A 23,986-nucleotide genomic window follows, 5' to 3' on the forward strand; every position below is an offset into this window, starting at 1 on the left:
AGACTATGCACATATCAGCCCCAGCCCTCCTTTCTATTTCTTGTTTTGAAGCACAATCTCACTGAATTGCTATTGTGAGCATTAGAATTATGATCCTCCTGAATGCCAGGGATTACAGGCCAACAACTCTGGGCCTCATTCCTGAAAATTTAATATACAGGAACAGGAAGATTCCCAGGAGTCTTCTAAAAGTGATAAATTATAAAAGAGATCTAATGTGCTATTTGATCTATTTTCTATGTATTTCTTTTGGTATTCAGATCTGAGTTGAATGTAGAACTTGATATGTAATGACATGAAGGGTCTGTTATGTTGTACAACACCTGGAGTCCCCATCCTCCATTCAGATGTCCAATGTAGGAAAATGTTTACTTATGGGATATCCTGGGCTACATAATAAGACTGGTAAAAAATATTTAAGAAAACCAGAGAGAGAACAAAAAAGGAACAACAGATAAAGCAAAGTATCAACATGATGAATGATGAACCAGAATAAACTCAGAAATTAAGATATTCTTCTAGACAAGAGAATGCATATTTTCATGAAATTAATTGGTTGGAAGATGTAGAAACAATGAGGGTACTGCAAATTTTTAAAATGCTAAGGTGACAACAAAGTATAGTATATTTTGTTTAAATGCTATGAAAATAATACATGACGTTGCAAAGGAGATTTAAATTTCCAAATAGAATCAAAATATAGAAAGAGGCTAAAATAAAATGGAGATAACCATATATTGCTTGGGTATGTCCAGTGTAACCACAATGATTGAATGAAGATGGAGGAAACCAGGCATTGTCAATAGCCAGTTGCATGGTCCTGCCAAGATTTTTAATGTTTAAGCTACCTTGTGACCTTTTACACAATATGGTAATAAATCTAGGAACCTCTAAATTTGTGGTAATTGCTTTATAAGAAGCAATCAGAAAGTGATACACTAAGACTTTAATCACAGATAGAGAAAAAAGCAGTAATAATAATAATTAAATCAAATTTTACTATATTTAAGTAGCCTTTAAGATTCTATAATTTTAATGACATCAGTTATTTCAAATACATTTTGAAAATACCAATGTGAAATGGTAGTGGCCTATGAGGATATAAAATTTCTCACTTAGAGGGCTAGGGAGATGGCTCAGTGGACAAGGAAATCAACACATAAGCTTGAATACTAGAGTTCAATTCTCACAACCTATCTCAAAATCCAGTAGCTATGGTGAGCTTCTATAATCCACCACTTTGAAAGTAAGATGGGAGACAGGTGGAAAATTTTCCAGAAGATCCTGGAGAGAAAAGCAAAGACTCACAGAAAAAGATGGAGAGTAACCCTGCCTCCTTTTAGAGGAAAGGCGAAGTCAAACCTGGAAGTTGTCATGTGACTTCTAATTGTGTGATACTCATATAAGAGGACCACATACATACACATATACGCAAAAAAAATCTTTATTAAAAACATGAAAAATCTATTTCTCCTGAATGTTTGATTTTAACAGGCAATAGGCTGACCTGCATATAGCCTTGAGTCTGATATATGGCAAATAAAATCTCATGCAGCTCTATTAAAGGACACAAATAACAGTGACGGAAGCATTATTTATTTATGACATATTTATTTATTATTTAGATATAGATTATTTATTATTTAGAAGGAGGTAAAGTAGTACCCTTGGTTGTCCCATAATTAGGAAAATGAAAAAGAAAATTGGAGGTTCCTAGATTTATTACCATATAGTGTCAAAGGTCATAAGGTAGCTTAAACATTAAAAGTCTTGGCAGGACTATGCAACAGAGAGTCTAAAGACTAAGGCAGGATTTGGGGAACATTGTTATGCTGTGGACTATGAGGGGCTGGAAATTTGTCCCATGAGATTATATTGCTTGGTGATGAAACTGTGTGTACCAGTTACTTTCTTGTGCTGGGGCAAGACACATAGACAGAAGCAGCTTGTGAAAGGATAGGGTTTCAACTCTTTCTGCTCAGTATTTCACTCCCTAGATCCTACAAGTCTATAGCTTTTAAATTCAACATGTCTGAAATTTCTAAGACATGAGCTGAATGACGTCAGCCTTCATGCCAGAATATCGCATGAATTACCTCCAGCCAAGTTCCTGAGAAAGTCCTCTTTGCTTTCCCTCTGAAACATAATTAGCTGTGCCTCCACAGTCCACACTTCTCTCTGAAATTTGGATTTCAAACTCTCACCAAAATGGATTAAGCTCTGTTTATAGCCTTATAGAGCTTTTCGAGTTCAAAGGCCCAACTTCTTCCATAGTCCTCCTGCAAACCAGTTCTAAAAAGTAAACAACACTGGGACAGGCTCACTGAAACAATGACTCCTCTTCTTGGAACCAATTTTCTATAGCAGTAAGCCTTGTTGCTAGGACAAAACATCCATCAGCAGCATATGGAAGAAAACGATTTATTTCTGGCTTGCAATTGCAAGGGTAAGTTTAATTGTGTTTGGGAAATAATAGCATGCACAGACAGCCTGGCCTTATGCTTCCACATCATGAGGAATTTGTCTATTTACTGGGCTTGGAGCTGGGCTATAGTCTGCCACCACCAGCACACTACCTCCAACAAGCCTTCACCTCCCAAAGGCCTACAACTTTCCCAAATTGCCACCAGCAGCGAGCCAAGAATGAGGCTTAATCAGAAGCATGTGATGCGGGGATGGGGGGGACATTTTACATTTAGCAGGCATCCACAGAGGGACTGTGTAGGGAACATGAGAAAATGTAGAAGAAAACCAAGAAAAAAAATGTTAAAAAAAAATAAAGGAACATAAGCTAATAAACCATATACCATGGAAAGGTGAGATTTATTTTAATTAATCAGGGCTTGTCATGTGATGAAAGAAGAATGGCTGTAAGTAAAGATATCATACCTGCCCTTCTAACCTGCAACCAGATATGACATGGAAAAGAAAGAGTCCTTGCCAAGTGGCTCTAGTCAAAGCAGTCCATGGGGCCAGATTTAGAATAAAGACTCCTAAGAGAAACTTGCAATGTGATTCTCTCAAGAAGCTTGAACTTCCTTTGCTTTATCTTATATTTCTGGTGTGTATGCAATATATATCATGTGTGGTATATGTACATGCATGTGTAGATGTGCATGCAACATTATGTAAGATTAAAGAAATGTTCTATTATCACTCTTCCCACAGAGTATCCATTTTGCAGTCAGACAGGCTGTCCAGAAAGAGTAGTGCCAATTCTTTTCTTTTCTTTTCTTTTTCTTTTCTTTTTGGTTTTACAAGGTAGGATCTCACTCTAGGCCATCCTGACCTGGAATTCACTATGTAGTGTCAGACTGGCTTGGAACTCACAGCAATCCTGAGTGCTGGAATTAAAGATGTGTGCCACCATGCCTGGCTTCACTCTCTTAACCTCAGCACTGAAATCACAGCCATGCACTCCCATGCATAAATGCTTATGTGGATGCAGGGATTAACTGTAAGCATTCTCCTACTCACTGAGCCATCTCTCCAGCCCCATACACTCCATGTTGAATGTGTATTTTCTCTCTGTAATAAAACTTATTCCTAATCTCTTATTTTGACTACAACAAGGAAAGATTAGTAAGAGGTAATTATCTGTTCCCTCTCTCTCCCAGGTTTTTTTTTTTTAACCTCAGGCAATAGTGATATCCTAGCTGTCTTAATTTGTCTGCCATGTTCACACAAAGACAAAATTGCATAAGGAAACAAGGACACTATTGCAGTTACTTTCCTGCTCCTGGGCAAAACACCTGACCAAAAGTAGCCGATGGAGGGAACGGGTTTATTGCTGCTTACAGTCTCAAGGAGAAGTTTCATCATGTCAGGGAAAGCATGAAAGGCCTGAGCAGTGTGCCTGGGTCACATCTCCACAGCAGCAGGAAAGAAATAGTCCAAGCAAGCACTTAGGTAACATTTGGTAAGGCTGAAATAATAAACCTCAAGTATCATCCCCAATGATAACACCTGCCCTAGCAAAGCTCCACCTCCCAAAAGCTCTACAACTTTCACAAATTGCTACCAGATGGGGAGCAAGTATTCAAAGTGCATGAGCCTATGGAGGGCATTTTCCATTCAGACCACCACAGACACACTTCTCAGAAAGTGTTTGCCTTGTTATGCAATGTGTGCCTATATGTGGAAGTCTCAGAACAGAATGCAATAAATAAAATGAAGCTATTTACTTAGAATTTGAGAACACATCCATGAACTATTCTCTTTGTAACAGCTGCAGATGTAGCTCAGTTGCTAGATGCTTGCTTGGCATTCATGAGGCCCGGGATTCCATCACCACCATCACCACATAAATTGGTCAGGATGGCACATGCCTATAATCCCAGCACTTGAGATGTAGGTATATAAGGATTAGAAGTTTAGTGGAAGCCTTGGCTACACAGTGAGTTGGAATTTAGATGAGTTTACATGAGACCCACTCTGAAAGTAAACTAGTAGTTTGAATCAGATGCCCCCCCCCATAAATTCTTTTGTTTTTAATATTTGATTACCAGCAGGTGGAAATGGGGATGTGGAGTCATGCTGGAGGTGGCATGTTTCTACAGGTGGGCTATGGGCCCAGCTTCTCCCTGTCAGAGCTCATATCACTTGCTTGCTGCTTCCTACCTGCTGCTGTGGTGAAAAGTGATGTCTAGGTTCTGCTTTACAATGTTTTCCCTGCCATCATGAAGAAAAGAGACTATAAGTCAAAATAAACTCTTTCATTCCATCAGCTGATTTTGGTTGGTTGACTTAGCCCAGCAACATGAAGGCAAACACAACACAAACGAAAAACAACATATATATTATTGATTTCTTTGTTTAACATCGGTTATTGTCTTAAATTCCATTTTCACTAGTACTTATTTATCTGCAGGACCTCCTCAGTAGTGTTGTGGTGTTCATTGTGGGGTAATTAAGGGCTCAGTCAGTCTCTCTCTCAAGGAGGGGGACTTTACCTCAGGATATTTGAATCCACTCTGTGGCTCTTACAATCTTCCTGCTCTCCCACAGCAATCCCTGAGCCTTGGCATGCGATTTATCAGTTTATTTTAGCAGTGAGTTCATGGAAAGGGTACTGGGGGGAAGGGACAACAGAAAAGTAAGAAAAACACAGGAATAAAGGGGAGAATACTGGTGCGACAGCAACCAGCTAGAGCTGAAGTGCAGAGACAGAGAGAAGGATTCTGTAACCTTTGTATTTCTGCTTCAGTGTGTTATGTTTCACCATAGGATGTGTTGTCGTCTCTCTGGAGCTGGTTGTCAGGCTATCATTGGGAACAAAGGATGTATATGAAGAAATGGAAAGATAACCAGAAAAGTCAAAGCAAACTCAATAGGGCTAATAGGGCTACAGGGAAAAATGAACATGAATGATCACAATAGGGTAGGGGGAATGGCTCAATAGATAAAGCACTAGCCTTGCAACTCTGAGAACTGGAGTTCAGGTTTTCAAGTCACATGTGAAAATGTTGGTGTCTGTGGTGAGTTTAATACCGGTGTACCTGGGGCAAGTAGGGAGACAGAGACAGAAGTTCCCAGAAGCTTGTCAAAGGATCAGTGAAAAACAAACCCTGCCTCAAAATATGGTAAAAGTCAAGAACTGACTATGAAGGACTGACCACATGTGTCTGCATTTACATACATAAGTGTGCACTTGTACACATGGCTATGCACTCACACAGGTCTATTAACACAAACACATACACAGGTACATACATATGCATGTACATTAAGTTAGTTTTTAAAATACCACCACCTAACACTCTGTATGCTAACTAAAACAATAAAGTAAAATAAAAATAAGTAATTTAAAGAAAGAAAAGCCCCCATGGTTTGTAAATAGCAGTCTGCAACATTCAATCTGACCCATCTTTTATGACTTGTCCTCCACTGTGGAAAATATTTATTTGCATTGAGTGGAAAAATTAGTAATATTTTCCTTCTTTAGAAATTTCTTCCATTGTTTTTTAAGGAGACAACTGCAAGTCCTTGATCTCTTCCAGGCAGACAGCAGTCCTGTAGCCTACAATCCTCTCTGCCTCTTCACTTCAGCTATAGCTAGCTGCTGCCACTCAAGTATTCTGTCCATTACCTCTTTATTCCTGGCTGTCCATACTTTTATGTTCCCTTGCCCCAACACACTTGCCATGAAACCATACATATGGTAGAGATCTCAAAATTTAAAAAGAGAAAAAAAATGTTCTGGCTCTTCCCAACAAAGCTCTGACTGCATCTCTCTAGCAGCTTATATTTATTCATGGGACTTATAACTATTGAAATAAAATTATACAAAGAAGTATTTTCATTGCTTTCTTATTTTGATTTCTATAAAATACTTTTCCTAATGAGAATTTTTAGTTAGAGTCTCCTGAAATGTTTGCTGAAAGAACATTTAAGATTGGGCTGGAGAGATGGCTTAGCGGCTAAGTGCTTGCCTATGAAGCCTAAGGACCCTGGTTCGAGGCTCGATTCCCCAGGACCCATGTTAGCAAGATGCACAAGGGGGCACACACATCTGGAGTTCGCTTGCAGTGGCTGAAGGCTCTGGCGTGCCCATTTTCCCTGTCTGCCTCTTTCTCTCTCTGTCTGTCACTCTCAATTAAATAAATAAATAAACCTTAAAAAAAGAACATTTAAGATTTATTTGGAAGTGTTATGATAGTTCTGCTTAGGTAAGTCTATTTTTATATTTTTGTGTAATTATATATTTTATAAATTAAAATGAACATATAAATTAAAATTTTACATCACTGAAAATGAATTTTATTTTAAACTTCTTATATTCTTGTTAAAGAAAGATAACACTTTGTATTAAAATGATAAGTAATTAATCTTGTAAATACAGTACAAAATATGGGAGGATAAACTTTAATCAATAAGAAAGTCCCAAAATGAGTAAAAATATTAATCAAATGGACATACTAGAGAAGAGAAAAACTGTTCTAAATATCCCATGGGTCAAAGAGGAAGTGATTATGATAATTTTATTTTTTATTTTTCTTTATTTATTTGAGAGAGAGAGAGAGAGAGAGAGAAAGAGAGAGACAGACAGACAGACAGACAGACATTGGGTGTATCAGGGCCTCTAGCCACTGCAAACAAACTCCAGATGCATGCGCCCCCTTCTGCATTTGGCTTACATGGATCCTGGGGAGTCAAAACAGGGTCATTTAGCTTTGCAAGCAAGCACCTTAATTGCTAAGCCATCTCTCAAGCCACAAATTATATTATTAGTCTATTTAGAAAAGTACAAATTCTAAGGAGGAAAGAAGAAAAAGCACATGTTGAAATATTTCAATATACTGAAATGACCAAGATTGAACAAAGTAAAAATTTGAATGGAGAGTACTTTCATTAATTTGAAAATGTAAAATTATAAAAATTCTAAATTATCATCGAGATGCAATCTAATTTGGACCAAATCAACTAAGGTCACAAGAAACTGATATACAGCAGATTTCCATAAACATTTTATGATGTAAATCTACTGGGGTGTTGCAGAGTGCATGCTCCTCATTGCTGCTCTACTAAAAGCAGTCACATAGCAAATCATTAAATGGATAGGATTAGTTCCCCCCAAAACTTTACTTCTGGATGTTTTTGAACTTTGTAAAATTTTCATAGAAAATGTTCATGCTCAGCCTTATGTTTACCAAATAAAGTATCTTTAAAAATCTGCCATTCCCAGCTCTACAAACAAGCAGCAAGACAGAGGCTAATGGTTGGCAATGCCTTTTAGATACATGGAATATCCATGATAAAACTAGCCCAAAGGGTGTGTCACTCATGGGTGAACTTGGCAGCCTCTGATATTACATTCTACAACTTGTTGGACTTAGGCATCCCTGTACTACATACTCTGAACAAGACGGTGCAAACATAATCCTTCCCTCTTTTTATGAATCCCTTCTTTAGCTGGAAGTAGTAAATTCTAAAGTTGGTTGAGAGTAGACTGAAAAAACATGAAGTACACAATCCCATTGATTTATTGTTATATTATTATTTGGATTTTCAATGTAGGGTCTTACTCTAGCCCTGGCTGACCTGGAATTCACTATGTAGCCTCAGGGTGGCCTCATACTCAAGGCAAACCTTCTAAAACTGCCTCTGTAAGACTAAAAGAATGTGCCACCACACTTGGCTTATGCCATTTGATTTTAAGAGGCTCATTGTCTTACATATGGCACACGTGTAAATTGATTTTTATTTTGCTAATGATAATGTCTTACAATCTTGTTCATCCAACGTGGAGACATGAAGCTACTATCTCTGTCTGCAATGTACAGAATAAGTCCCTGGCATTTTACTCTTTAATCTAGTTGATTTGAGGGCTTGTCTGAGGTATGTATTATATCTAATTGCTATAAAAAGACCATGGTAAAGATTATACTCTTTTTTAAATTTAAATGTATTTTGTTATACAGGAAGATTCAGACACCAAGCAATTAAAATGTGCATTTGATTAGTGGAACAAACTTGGTTATAGGAAGGATAAAAATTCCACATTTTGTTTGCAGCAACCATTAAGTAGTGTGCTAAATCTAAGAAAATCTACTACATGTAGATGAAGCAATATTTTATTTTGAAGCATGTTCAAAATTATTTGCCATAGGACAACCAATGTACCAGTTATAGGTTGGAATGCTCAGTCCCCTAAATACTTCAACAAAAGCTTAATAAAGCAGATACACACACACACACACACACACACACACACACACACACATACAGAGTCTTCTGTAGATATAAATGAGAGACAGATATAGATATGCACGTAATCTGCAAGTTTATATGTATATGTATATGTAAATGTGTGTGTGTGTGTGTGTGTGTATGTATGTTGGACACAGCATCTCTTTTTAAAATATTTTATTTGTGTGCATCATTAATGGGATTCAGTTTGTTATTTCCATGTCCTTCATATAAAATATCCTCTTTTCACACTTACCCCACCTTTGCCCTCTTTCCAGACTATAACAATCCCTACTCAGCTTATTTGACTGGGTTAGTTTCCAAATATTAGGGAATACAGATGGCATTTGTATTTCTGGGTCTAGCTTACCTCACTGAATATTGTAATATCTTATAGTTGTATCCATTTTGCTGAGAATGACAGGATTCTATTCATTATACCTGAATAATACTCTATTGTGTACTTTTCCCACATTTTCCTTATCCACTCATGTGTTGCTACACCCTTAGCCTTATTGCAAACCTTACCTGTTGTGTGTGTATTCAGCTATCTCTTTGCTGATTTCAGTTCTTTGGATAGTACTTAGGACTAGTGTAGAAGTTTATGTGATAGCTTATTTTCACTTTGCCAAGGGATACTGTTCTTCATAGTGGGTAATAAATTATATTTCTGCTTAAAATGTATGAGTTTCTTTCTTTCTACACTTGCTGCATTTCTTTTGGCAATAGTCACTCTAGCTGGGATGAAATCGTATCTCACTGAACTTGTGATTTAGATTTGATACTAATAATTTTGAGCATATTTCTGTATTTTTATTGGCCATTTTTATTTCTTAAGGGGTATCTACTGAGATCATTTTCTGACTTTTATTGCATCACATTTTTCATTCAACCCTTTTTGAGGTCTCTGCATATTCTAGTACTAAGTCTGTGACATGAATGTTTGGTGATGATTTATTACATCCTGCACATTGTCTCTTCACTATTGACTATGTCCTTTGCTAAAAACAGAGGAAATTGGTTTGATACAAATTTACTTTTTATATTTTGCCTATGTTTTAGAGTTACTCAAAAAGGTATGCCTCATACCACTTCATGAAATGATACTATTTCTACAGACGCTTCTGAGTTGTAAGTGCTAGATTTGGGTCATCCATTTATGGTGGATGTATGAGTTCATTTATAGGTTTTGTCCTGTCACGTTGGTCTATGTGTCTGCTACTATGCAAATATCACACTCCTCTGGTTACCATTTGACTCTGTAGTAGGATTTTTTTAAATTTTATTTATTAGTTATCTTTTCATCAAATACAGGCAGTTTGGTACCATTGTTTAGGCTCATCTATGATCTACCCCCTCCCATTAGACCCTCCTTGTTGATGTAAATGGGTCATGCACTGTGGGGTTAGTCCCCAGTTATTGGTATGCTAAATGTCTCTGCAAATCATGACTCAACATGTGACTCTGACATTCTTTCCGCCCCCTCTTCTGCAAAATTTCCCTGAGCCATGTTGGGTTCATTTTTGGTCTGCTTCAGTGCTGAGGTGTTGGGGGCATCTGAGGCTCTGGCTCTCTGATTTGGTAGGAGTTGATTTTTCTCTGCGTTGGTCTCCTTCCCCTTTGTGCTGGTATCCAGTTCACAGGAGAACAGCACCCTTGCTTGTTTCACCAATTGTCCTTAGTCTCAGTTGGGCCCCTTTTGAGGTATGTTGGGGCAGCTCTCTCCATAGGATCTGCATCTATCTGAAAAAGAGAAGCAGATTCTCTCCCTCCCTCTCCCCCTCTTCCCTCTATCTCTCTCCTCTCTAACTCTTGTATATTAGTTATGTTTTTCCGCAATTTATTAGTGGGCACTGGCCTGTAACCCCCACTTCCAGCTTGGGGCTACCATCCACAATGAGCTTTTGATCAGAGAAACCTACAAGGTGTCCCAAAACAATGACAGACTTCTGTCAGAGTACTTGATGACCCACCAAAGGCCAGTGGTAAGACCCTATTGCTGAAGACTCCATATGCAGCTGATAGGCAAAATCTAACGGCATGGCTGGAAGCCAGGAGAGAGTCAGTCCCCAGACAGTCAGCGTGTCTAGTGCCAGAAGGTGCTACATGGGCGACTGGGGGAAACGACCAATATCTGTCCAAGCAACTCATTGTCTAATCTAATTAGCAACAAATAACCTGACGTGATGCCCACACAAGTGCAATAGTGGCACACAGCCATGGTGAGGAACCAACTACTCTTGATTTGGCTAACTGATCCACTCAGTGGTACTAGACCCATAGCTGGAGCTGGGAAACAAGTCAGAACCATATCCAAACACAAGCCCACTCTACAATATTAAGCTATCATCAATCATGGGGAACAAGAGGGCCTACACCTATCAATCTGTCTATCAAAAAAATAAGTGTTGTTTCAATTTTCTTGGTGCTATAGTAGGATTTTGAATCAGGTATTATGATGCCTTTTTTGTTCTCTTTACATCAGATTATTAATTATGTTTAGAATCTAAAAAATGCCATTTCAGTCTACTATTTAAGATGGAGGACTGTTGACAGGTGATTGTATAAAAAGGGCTGTGTAGCAGTTAGCTTCTTGTTACTAGGAAAACTCACCCAATCAGTCCAGCTCATGGGAGGAAAGGGTTTATTTCAAGCCTAATATATTTGAAGCAAAGGAGGTGTATTTAGGGCACAGAAAAGCATTGCAACCAGCTCTTAACTTCTCAGTCTGCAGGAGAGAGGTTGAGCAAGAAGGAAACAGGGTAACAGTATACACAAGCTGTCTCTGGGCACCTAGTACGGCTGGACTCAAGCTCCACACACCCCCTCCAGTGACACAGCTCCTCTAGCAGGGCTCCGCCTTTCCAACAGTTCTATGAGTTGGGATCTAAGTAGAAAGTTAAAATACAATTAAAGCTATGGGAGACATTTTATATTGACACCTCTGCAGGCTCTCACTTCATCAACTGATTGATCCATTGAACTCGTAATTGAGTGGACTATTAGATGATGGAGCATACTTGAAAGAATTAGGCCACCAAGTGGATGACATACTGTCCACTAATGCTTTCCCTCTGTGTCTTTGCTTTCCATCCACCAGGAAGTCAGTAGCAGAAATCTCCCATGCACTTTCAACATAAGGACTACCTCATCACAGAAATAGCAATGGGACCAGCCTAGGCCAAACACCCTGAAACCATGAATCACTATTCCTTCCTTGAATTGAATTTCTCAGTCATTTTGTCATAGTGAACAAATATAACACAATTAGATTAACAATTCAAAGTCTTTTCTTTATCTATATGACTTTTGAGATAATTTTCTATGCCTATTCAGAATGTCATTAATACTTTGATGGGAATTGCATTGCATCTTTACAATAATTTTTCACAAGAGTAATTTTTATAATATACATTTTTCTAATTCATGAATATGTCATGTTTTCTACCTTTAAACTTCTTTTAATCAAATTACTGTCAGTGTCATATATATATATATGGTTTAGATGATTTGTAGTTCCTTGCATAAGTTTATTACTAGAGAACTTTCTAGTGGATATCTTAAATGGGATTGCTTTCCTAATTTCTCAGAAAATTCATTATTGTTATATGAAAATCTACTGATTTTAATATAGTGATCTTTGAATCTTGCTATGTACTGAATTCATATATTTAATGACTTTGGTTGAGTTATTTTACTTTTATGTATATCATTTTATCATATGAAAATAGATAACTAATTTATTCTCTTTCTATTTTGAAATCATTCATTTCTCCAGACTAATTATTCTGTGTAAAATTTCTCAGTTTATTGAGTTACAATAGTAAGACTGGACACCATTTACTGTAATTCTTAGAGCAATACTGCCAGTTTTCTGCAGGATGCATAATGCTATCTTTAAGTTTTAGAGATGTAGTTTTTGGATAGAGAGGAATGATATTACTATACACAATAGTCACAGGACTTTTATTATTCAGGGAAGTTAATTTTTATCAAGTGTTTTTTTCCTGACTCTGTTGGCATGATCCACATAGCTTTTGCCCTCCATTCTATTCATTTGCTATATTGTATTGATTGATCCACGTATGTTCAACTATCCATTTGCATCCATGGATTGTACCCAAATTTATAATGATTTTTCATCCTTTTGAAGTCTAACAGATTTAAAATTCCAAGTCTAGGTGACAATTTTTTTTTGTTTTTCATTATTAAATCATAATATTTATTTAGGGAAGTACAGCAACAAGGAAAGACATGCACATGGCTTCAGATCTCATGAGGAGGGCCTGGAAACACCATGGAGAGGATGGAAAGGAAACTTCCAAGAGCTTCTGTCATGTGGGAGCAGGAATCCATGTTGAAAGCCAGGGCTATGGAGTGGGCTGAGCTCAGGAGAAACTCTCCAGAAGCTAGAAGTTCTTTAGTAGTCAGGCAGCCCAGAAACCTTGTTTTCCACGCACAAAAATATTCATACCCTTAGAGTGGTGGGCCTTACCTACCTTCACAGAAGAGCAAAAGGGATAGCAATTGGTCTAGGCTAGGAGTTTCCGGAGGAAGCTGGCTATTATGGCAAGTTTTAAGCTCTGAACTTGACCCCATAATGTTAGAGATAGTTTTAAATCCTAGGAAAGACCTCCCTCCCAGGTGGAACACAGATTATTTGTGGAAAATACATCTAGGGAAGAGATAAAAAGTCAGAACATACTTTGATGTCTAGCAATATAGAAACACCAAAGTGCCTGACTCCCTCTCAGTGAGGGCTGGTTTAAGAGCCACTGAACTAATACTAGGAGTGTAGAAAATCTACATTCCACAGCTCCTTTTTCTGAACAGATATATTCTCTATTTTTTTGCATTTTTAAATTAGTTTTCTATTCAGCAAATACAGGCAGTTTTGGTACAATTATTAGGCTCATCTGTAACCAACCTCCTCACCACTGGCCCCTCCTTGTTGAGGTATATGGGTCATGCATTGTGGAGTTAGCCCACAGTTATTGGTATGATAAATGTCTCTGCATATCTTCACCCAACATGTGGCTCTGGCATTCTTTCCACCTCCTCTTCCGCAAAATTTCCCTGAGCCATGTTGGGTTCCTTTTTGGTCTGCTTCAGTGATGAGGTGTTGGGGGCCTCTGAGGCTCTGGCTCTCTGATTTGGTAGGATCTGAGTTTTCTCTGTGTTGGTCTCCTTCCCCCTTGTGCTGGTATCATGAGGAAAACAGCACCCTTGCTTGTTTGGCCAATTTCACTTAGTTTCAGCTGGGGCCCTTTTGTGGTATGGTGGGGTGGCTCTATAATTAGGATTTGCATCTCTCTGAAAAAGAGAAGCAGATTCTCCAACAGGGAGTAAGTTAGCTCCAAGACAAATGAAATAACCCTTACTTTTTTTTAATAGAGAGTCTATAAGGTGTAGGCCCTCTTGTAGCCCATGATTGATGGTAGCTTGATATAGAGAGAGGGCTTATGTTTGGGTATGATTCTGAATTGTTTCCCAGTTCCAGCTATGGGTCCCGAACCACTGAGGGGATCAGTTAGCCAAATCAAGAGCAGTTGAATCTCCACCATGGATGTGTGCAACTATTGCACTTTTGTGGGCATCACAACTGCTTATTTGTTGCTAAGTAAGTTAGACCATGAGTTGCTTGGACAGATATTGGTCATTTCCCCCAGTCTCCCATGTAGCTACCTTCTGGCACTAGATACGCTGACTGTCTGGGGACTGACTCTCTCCTGGATTCCAGCCATGCCGTACCATTTTACGTGTCAGCTGCATATGGTGTCTTCAGCAATAGGGTCTTAACACTAACCTTTGGTGGGTCAAGAAGTACTCTGACAGAAATCTGTCATTCTTTTAGGAAACCTTGTAGGTTTCTCTGATCAAAAGCTCATTGTGGATGATGGAGTTATAGGTCAGTGCCCACTAAGAAAATGTGGAAAAATATAACTAATATACAAAATTAGAGGGTAGGGGAGAGGGAGAGGGAGGGAGAGAAGATGTAGAAGGTTTAGGTTAGACTTGATCCTACCCTCTCCAGTGTCTTGTGTTTCAGGTGTTTCCTGTAAGGGCCTAGTGAAGATTGGTCTGCCTTTTAGGAAGTAGATTTTTATGGTACCATTGCCATTTGGGTCTAGATTAGTGTTTCCTACCTCTTCAATACCCTCCCCTCCCTCCCCATCCATCCCAGTGTCTAGTCCATGTGATGCTTTCTGGGTATGTAATGTATCTTGGGTAGATTCAGGTTAGGTGCTGTAGATGAGTAAGACTATGTGGCAATTTTTTTTTTTTTTTCCTGTGATTGGATAAGTTCACTGAGAATGCTCTGTTCCAGGTTCACCCATTTTTCCTCACATTTCTTTGTGTCATTTTTTCTTCCTACAGTGTAGAATTTCATTGTGTAGATATACCACATCTTAGTTATCCATTCTTCTAGTGATGGACATCTGGATTGATTCCAGCTCTTAGCTATTACAAATTGAGCTGCTACAAACATGGTTGAGCAAATCACTCTGGCCTATGGTTTGAAGGTTTTAGGGTAGATGCCCAGTAAGGGAATAACTGGGTCTGTTGGTATCTCTATATTCATCTTTTTCAGAATTCTCTTATTGCTTTCCAAAGTGGTTGTACCATCCTACATTCCCACCAACAGTGGATGAGTGTTCCTACTTCTCCACATCCTCGCCAGCATTTATTTTCGCTTGATTTTTTGATATTTGCTATCCTTATTGTGGTAAGGTGGAATCTCATCGTTGTTTTAATTTGCATTTCCCTGATGATTAGGGATGATGAACATTTTCGTAAGTGTGTGTTAGTCATTTGTGTTTTTTCCTCTGTGAAGTGCCTGTTCAGATCTTTGCCCCATTTTGTGAGTGGGGTGTTTGACTTCTTACTGTTTAGACTTTTGAGTTATTTGTAGATTGTAGAGATGAGGCCTCTATCAGTTGAATGACCCACAAATATTTTCTCCCATTCTGTGGGTAATCTATTGGCTTTGCTTACTGTATGTTTGTCTGTAAAGAAACTCTTCAGCTTCATATGATCCCATTGTTTGAGTGACTGTTTAAGATCATGAGCTACTGAGGTTTTGTTCAGGAAGTCTTTTTTCGTTCCTATATCTTGGAAAGTACTTCCTAAATTTTCTTCCAGGAGTATTCGAGTTTCTGATCTTATATTGAGGTCTTTGATCCATTTGGATTTGAGTGCAGTGCATGGTGAATGTGTGGAACAAGTTTCAGTTTCCTGAATGTGGTTATCCAGTTTGTCCAACACCATTTGTTGAAGATGCTGTCTTTTTCCAGCCTATATTGTTCAGGCCTTTGTTGAATATAAAGTAGCTATAGTTGCTTGACCCAAAGCCCGGGTCCTCAAGTCTATTCCATTGGTCTATACTCCTGGTTTTATGCCAGTACCATGCTGTTTTTATTACAATGGCTTTGTAATATAGCTTTAGATCAGGTATGGTGATGCCACCAGAGGTATTTCTTTTGCTGAGGATATGTTTGGATATGCAAGGCCTTCTGCATTTCCATATAAATTTGAGATCAGTTTTTCTATGCTTGTGAAGAACACTGTAGGGATTTTAACTGGAATTGCATTAAATCTTTATATTGCCTTTGGTAGGATTGTCATCTTCACAATGTTAATTCTGCCTATCCAGGAGCATGGGAGGTCTTTCCATTTTCTGAAGTCCTCCTCAATTTCTTTTTTGAGTGTTTTTATGTTTTCATTGTATAAATCTTTCACTTCCTTGGTTAACATTATTCCAAGGTATTTTATTTTTTTTGATGCTATTGAAAATGGGACTATGTCCCTTATTTTTTTCTCTGTATCTTTGCCATTGTCATATAGAAAGGCTCCTGAGTTTTGTGCATTGATTTTGTATCCTGCTACTTTGTTATAGGAGTTAATCACCTTCAGGAGTTTTGGGATGGAGTCTCTCAGGTCTCTTACATATACAATCATGTCATCAGCGAATAGAGCTAACTTAACTTCTTCCTTTCCAAATTGTATCCCTTTTATTTCCTTCTCCTGTCTTATTGCTTGATCTAGGACTTGCAGTACTATATTGAAAAGCAGAGGTGAGAGAGGACAACCCTGTCTTTTTCCTGATCTTAGAGGGAATTTCTCCAGTCTCTCTCCACTAAGTATTATTTGGGCCTTCAGAGCTTTGTATTCCGCCTTTATTATGTTAAGATATTAACCAACCATTCCAATTCTCTCCAATGTTTTGATCATGAACTGATGTTATATCTTGTGAAAGGCCTTTTCTGCATCTATCAAGATGATCATGTGGTTTTTATGTTTAATCTTGTTTATGTGGTGTATTACATTGGCAAATTTCCGTATGTTGTAGCACCCTTGTGTTCCTGGGATAAATCTCACTTGGTCAAGGTGGATAATACTTTTGATGTGTTGTTGGATTTGGTTTATGAGGACTTTGTTCAGGATCTTTGCATCCAATTTCATTAGGGAAATAGGCCTGTAGTTTTCTTTTCTTATGGCATGTCTGCCTGGTTTTGGAATTAGGGTGATACTAGATTCATAAAAGAGTTGGGTAGCTTTCCCTGTTCTTCAATACTGTTGCACAGTTTGAGGAAGATTGGTTTGAGTTCTTCCATGAAGGTTTGTTAGAATTCAGCTGAGAAGCCATCTGGTCCTGGACTCTTCTTATTGGGGAAGTTTTTTCTTACTTTTTTAATTTCCTTGAGTGTGATGGGTTGATTGAGGTGTTAATCTGCTCTGAGTTTAGCTTTGATAGATGGTATATGTCCAGGAATTTATCCTTCTCCTCCATATTATCCAGTTTTGTGGAGTAGAGGTTTTTGAAATAAGTCCTGATGATTCTCCCAATTTCATCTATGTCTGTTGTGATCTCTCCTTTTTCAATTTGAATTTTGTTAATTTGAAGCTTCTCTTTTTTTTTTTTTTTTTTTTTTGCCTGATCAAATGGCCAGAGGTTTGTCAATCTTATTTATTTTTTTCAAAGAACCAACTCTTTGTTTTGTCAATTGTCTTAATTGTTTCCTTTGTTTCCAATTCATTAATTTGTGCTCTAATTTTAATTATTTCTTTCCTTCTGGAGCTCTTTCAGTTGGCTCTTTCTTGTTTTTCCAGTGCTTTTAGGTGGATGGTTAGGTTATTGACTTGGGATCTTTCCTTCTTTTTTATGAAGGCATTGAGTGCTATGAATTTTCCCCTGAGGATGCCTTTATTGTGTCCCATAAGGTTTGGTATGATGTGTTCTCATTGTCAATCAATTCCAGAAATTTTGAAATTTCATTTTTTATTTCATCCACTATCCATTTGTTGTTTAAAAATGTGCTGTGCAGTTTCAAGGTTCCAATGGGATTGTTGGTGGGTCTTTTGTTGTTAATTTCTAGCAATATACCATTGTGATCTGAAAATCTTCCTAAATATTTGGAGGCAGTCTTTGTTTAGAGAATGTTCCATGGGCTGCTGAGAAGAATGTGTAGTCTGTGGATTTGGGATGGAAAGTTCCGGAGATGTACATTAGGTCTAGTACTCTTTGGTTTTTTTGAGCTCTCTTACTTTCCTGTTGAATTTCTGTTTGGATGATCTGTCTATTACTGATAATGGTGTGTTAAAGTCCCCAGCTATGATGGGGTTGGAGGTTATTACTGTTTTATTGTCAAGTAGGTTTTGTTTTATGAACTGTGGTACCCCTGTTTTTGGTGCATACAGATTTATGATTGTTATATCCTCTTGATGGATCGTTCCCTTGATAAATAGGAAGTAGCCTTCTTTGTCTTTTTTGATAATTTTGGTGTGAAGTCTATTTTATCTGATATTAATATAGCTATACCTGCTTGTTTCTTATCCCCATTTGCTTGGAATATTGTCTTCCACCCCTTTATCCTGAAGAGGTGTCAGTCTTTAGTGGTGAGGTGTTTTCTTGAAGGCAACAGATTGAGGGGTCTAATTTTTTGACCCATCCTGTTATCTTGTGTCTCTTGATGGGTGAAATAAGGCCATTAATATTTAGGTTCATGACTGTGAGATTTGATTTGATCCCTGCCATATTATGGTGATATGTGTGTGTTGGTGTTTTCATGGGCTTCGAAGTTTTTTTGTGCCTACCCTGGGTTTGGTTGTTGTGATCTGCCTCTTGTAGGCATTTGAGTTTTGTTATTTGTTTCTTCTTTGTGGAGAATTTCCTGAAATACTCTCTGTAGGTTTGGTTTTGTGTTCATAAAATTGTAAGGCTGAGTTTTGTCATGGAAAGTTTTTCTTTCACCATCTATTATAAGGGATAATTTTTCCAGGTAGAGTAGTTTGAGTTGAAATCTATATATAGGTTCTTAGACTTTTGGAGAGTTTCACCTCAGGCCCTTCTAGCTTTCAGGGTTTCCATTGAGAAGTCTGATGTAATTCTGATGGGGTTACCTTTGAAAGTGGTGCTCTGATTTCCCTAGCTGCTTTTAGGATTTTCTCTTTGGTGTCAATGTTTAAAGTCTTAATGATAATATGTCTTGGAGAGTTTCTCCTTTGGTCCAGTCTGTTTGTTGTTCTGTTGGCTTCTTCTATCTTGATGGGCCTTTCTTTTAAGAGACTGAGGAAGTTTTCTTCAATTATTTTGTTAAATAAGTTCTCCATGCCTTTGGTCTGAAATTCTTCTCCTTCTGGTATTCCAATGATTCTGATATTAGGACGTTTAAGTGTATCCCACAATTCCCTCATGTTCTGTTCACAGAAACTTTTGAACTTACTGATGTTTTTGAACTCTTGAACTGTTTCTTCCATCTTGTCTTCCAGATCATATTTTCTATCCTCCACTTCATTAACTCTATTCTTGAGAGCCTCTAGAGAGCTTTAGACTTGTTCAATTAAGTTTGCATTTTCTTCTAGTTTTCTATGTATCATTTCCATCACTCTTTCAAGCTACCTTTTCACATCATTTTCTGATTTTCTTGATTATTCTTGGAATTAATCCTTGCATTTCTTTATGTTTTCATTTAGTATGGCCATCTGATTTTTAAGGTCCTCTTTTTTTTTTTTTTTACTCTCTTTAAACTCCTTCCAATCTCTTATGAAATTATTCTAGCTTAGTGACGGTAGCATCCACACAATTATCAGTCCTTTGTTGCTTTCCTGCAAGTTCTACCAGTAGGTTGGTCAGGGTTGCATTGCTCATAGCTTCAATTTGATGTTCTCATCCTAATAACTCTTCTATGTTTTGGTTTGATGCATTCATTGTAGGACTGGGTGGTCTAACTGGGTTTTCTTGCATTTGATTTTTCATGTTATTTCTTTCACACTGTAGTTTGCCCATGAGAGTGTATGGGCAGGTAGGTGAGTGGATCAGCCTGGGCTCTAGCACAATGGGAATCTGAGGCAGCCTCGGGCAGTTGCTAAGTAGCCTGGACTTTGGCTCCCACTTGCCAAAGCTGCCTATCTACTGCCTGTCAGGGGGGCCAAAGTTTCCTGAATTTTCAAGTGGTAATGCACCAAAGCTGCCTGCATTAGAGCTTGGAGGGGGACTCAGGTACCAAGCCCTGAAGCAGCCCAAACTCTGCCTGAGAACACTGTGACCCTGAAACAGTGTGTGCTCCCCACCACAGGAGAATGTAGGATTGTGGGTGTGGTAGACAGGTAGGGGAGGGCACCTGAGCTGCTGCAAGCAAGAGACACAGTCTGGGTTCATGTGGCAGTTGCTGTGGGACCGGGCTCACTGAACAGTAATGTGGGCAACTGTGCAAAGCAGTTTAAGCTTCTGCATGCAGAAATCAGTGCACAACTGGAGCACAGAGGCAGGTGCTGCGGCTGCGGGGCACAGGGCCACAGTGGCAGGGCAGGGCCGCAGCAGTGGGCTGCGATGGCTTTTTGTTTTAGGGGTGGTCTACCCGCCCATGAGGGGATCCACGATTCCTTGTCCCCCCCACCACGTGCCCTCCCACTGATAAGAAGACCCAGAAAACCCTTAATGTCTTGCCTTTCTTTCCCTGGGATTTGCAGCACAGCTAGGTGGTCGCCATTTTGGCCGGAAGTGTAGGTGACAATTTTTATAATTATATTCATCAAATATACTATTCTATAGTTGTTTTCTGAGGATCTGGTTTGGGTTTCAGAATAAGGCTGGGTTCATAGATTTAAAAAAAATGGTGGTTATCTCCTCTTCAATTATATTTTATAAAATGAATGAACTAGTACTAATATGATAAGATATAAAGGATATAAGAGAAGAAAGTGACCCAAGTTTCATCTTTTGTGTATGCAAGGACTCCATAAGAAGGAAGCCATTTTCAACTCAGAAATCAGGGCCTTAGCAAGAGCAGGATGTGCCAGGATATTAATCTTTAACTTCCTGACCTTAATAATTTGAGAAATAGTCATTTGTTTAAGCTCATCAGAATATGACATGCTTTTATTCCATCTAGTGCAGACTTATACAATTACTATCCAGTTTCCTCTCCTGAATACTTTAAGCATTCCAATTTTTCCACTATTGGGTTGCTGTGATTATTCTTTAAATAATCATTTTGATTAAGAGTTGTTTACTTAAAACATTAATCAAGCAGTCAGGATAAAGCTCATCCTTCTAGGACTAGTACAAAAGGTCATTATTTAGTTATCCCTGGACAATTTCTTCATTTCCATTTTCTGTATGAATCCATTCAAACCTACAGAAGATAGCACATTACATTCTTCTGAGAATTTCTTAATATGATTTTCCCAATTTGTGTTATTCTTGGTCACAAACGTATCCTTTAATGCTGAGGTCAAATATATCAGTATTAACCCCTGTCTCATCAGTAGACCATACATGTGAATTATATGCATACAATATAAAACATAGTTCAAGTGAATTTATCTCAACTACTGTATTCTTTGAGTCACTAGGAAAAGAGTGATTGATACAAAAGAATGGATTGTTGTGTTCATTAAGATAAAATATTTTTGAGCTTATACTTTATTCTAGTATTCTTATAATATAATATAATCTTACTTTTCATGGTACTATTATGTCTATGTTATACCAGTGTGTTAGCCATGGTTAACTTCTTTATATTAACACATTATATTGAATAAAATTCTTAATGAAGTTTTTTTTGAATAAATAAACAATTATTTGGGAATAAAATTATTTGTATAGGAAAATATATATTGCATATTTAAATTTGACTTGTCCAAGATAGTTGAGTTGTTAGAAAAAATGAAGGCACAAGAGGCTGGGGATATATAATTAGAAATAAATAGAAAATATTATCTTAACTTTCAGGTGCATTGTGGAGAGTGCAAACTAAATAAGCTCAAGAGAACCATGACATGCACATTGGTGAGAATGGGCTATGGGCAGATACTTGAACAAAATAGTCTTAATTCAAATCCTGAGCTCCCATGCAAAGCATGTGCTACATTGAAGTATTGAACATACATCACTGAATCTCAATTCTGTTGACTATAAAATAGGGACTTTATAAATATTAACCATAACATTGAAGTGAAGGACTTAGCCTAAAAAGCTTAATACCAGGTACATATTAAACAAACAAAGAAGCTTTTAAACATTACTCTTTTATATTATGCCATTCCACAAAAATCTTCAAAAAGGGATGAGATAAAATTTTCAGTAGGCTTTTGTGGTTAATGGGCACTACAAATGATGTGGATGACACATTTTTTTCTCAATCTGTCAAGCGATGAAATAAAATTTCACAACATAATTTCTTAACTGAATCTAGAAGTTATAAATTGCTATTTACTTCTGTGTTCAGTTGCTGTTTATGTGTCTGTGGTAGAGTTAATAAATCTTAAAATGAGTACATCAAAATAAAAAAAGATTAAATGTATGTACATGCTGTTTTAAGTTCTAATTAGCAGTTCTTAAAACTCAAAACACTTTTAAAGATTTAATATAACTCTTAAAATGAAAAATTATATTTGAGAAAAAAGGAATAAAGTATAATAATAAATATTTTTATTTATACTGTACTACTACTTATCAGGCATACTTTACCATCTACATGTGTTGTCTCATGTAAAATAAAACATAAAGTATAAATCAAACAAGAGATACAAATATTCATTAAACATCTGAAGATATCCACTAAACACATGAACAGCAGCTCAGCATCATTACCAAAAATATAAGCTAAAATGGAATATTAGTTAATTTATATTAGAATGGCTGTATTCAAGTTTTGGTGAAGAAATGGATAAATTGAAATAGTCATACATTTCTGGAAAGAATATACAAAGGACACAGGAAATTCATAAGTAGTGTGGTAGTTATTTAAAATGCTAAGAAAAGAGTACCATATGAGCTAACAATTTTACTCATCAGGTGGTATGTATGCAAAATAACCTAAGTCATATTTTTACACACAACTTGTTAGCAAATATTTATAGTATTATCCAGAATAGCTAACAACAGGCATACCGTAAGCATCCACCAACTGCTGAGAGAAAAGAATTAATGTGACCTATTTATAAACAATAATAATATTTGATTCTAAGAGGGAATGAGGCATTGATACATGTTATAAAATGTTGAACAGTGAAACATTATGTGGAGTGAAAGAATATACTGCAAACAGCCAATGTGTCATATGATTTGATTTGGGTGAAATACTCAATGAGTATGGAGTCATAAAAAAGGTTAGTGGCTACCTACAGTGGGAAGAGTATTGGGGTTGATTTTTAATATGGAAGGTTTTCTAAAGTCAATTGTGTTGAAGATTGCCCAGTTCTTATGTTCTAAAACGTTATAGCAGATCTATGATCTTCCAGGCAGATTCCTGTCTTTCTCAATGTTTGTATCTACAGAAGCAAAACTTTAAAAATATTTGTAGCCACTTGGCATGGTGGTCCATGTCTGCAATCCCAGCACTCATGTGGGAGAGGCAGGCCAGTTGGGTCCTGAAGAATAGCCCTATCTAGGTAGCAAAGTATGAGGCCACCTCAGGATACATGCATGAGACCCTGTCTCAAGAAATAGAATAGAACAAAACAAACCAAAACAAAAATGTGTGGTTAACCAAAGCTCTTTAAATAGTAGAAAGGTTTAAGAATCAAAACCCAGTAAATTGGATCTTAAATTCATGATTTGTCCCTTACTTGTAGAACAAATTTACCATATCTGGTTTTCAAAGATCAGGTTTCCTCTTCTTCAAAATGTAAATTATGTTGCTATCAAAGGGCTAATGTTAATATCATTGTGATATATTCATAAATACCTAAAATAAACCTCATGAAGTTCAGCTTCTTTTAAGTTTATATACCTCTCTTCCACAACTAAAATATTTACCTTATATTTTATATTTATATTTTGTTCTCAAGCACT

This window comes from Jaculus jaculus, chromosome 6 (genome assembly GCF_020740685.1).
Source record: "Jaculus jaculus isolate mJacJac1 chromosome 6, mJacJac1.mat.Y.cur, whole genome shotgun sequence".
In the NCBI taxonomy this organism is placed as follows: Eukaryota; Metazoa; Chordata; class Mammalia; order Rodentia; family Dipodidae; genus Jaculus; species Jaculus jaculus.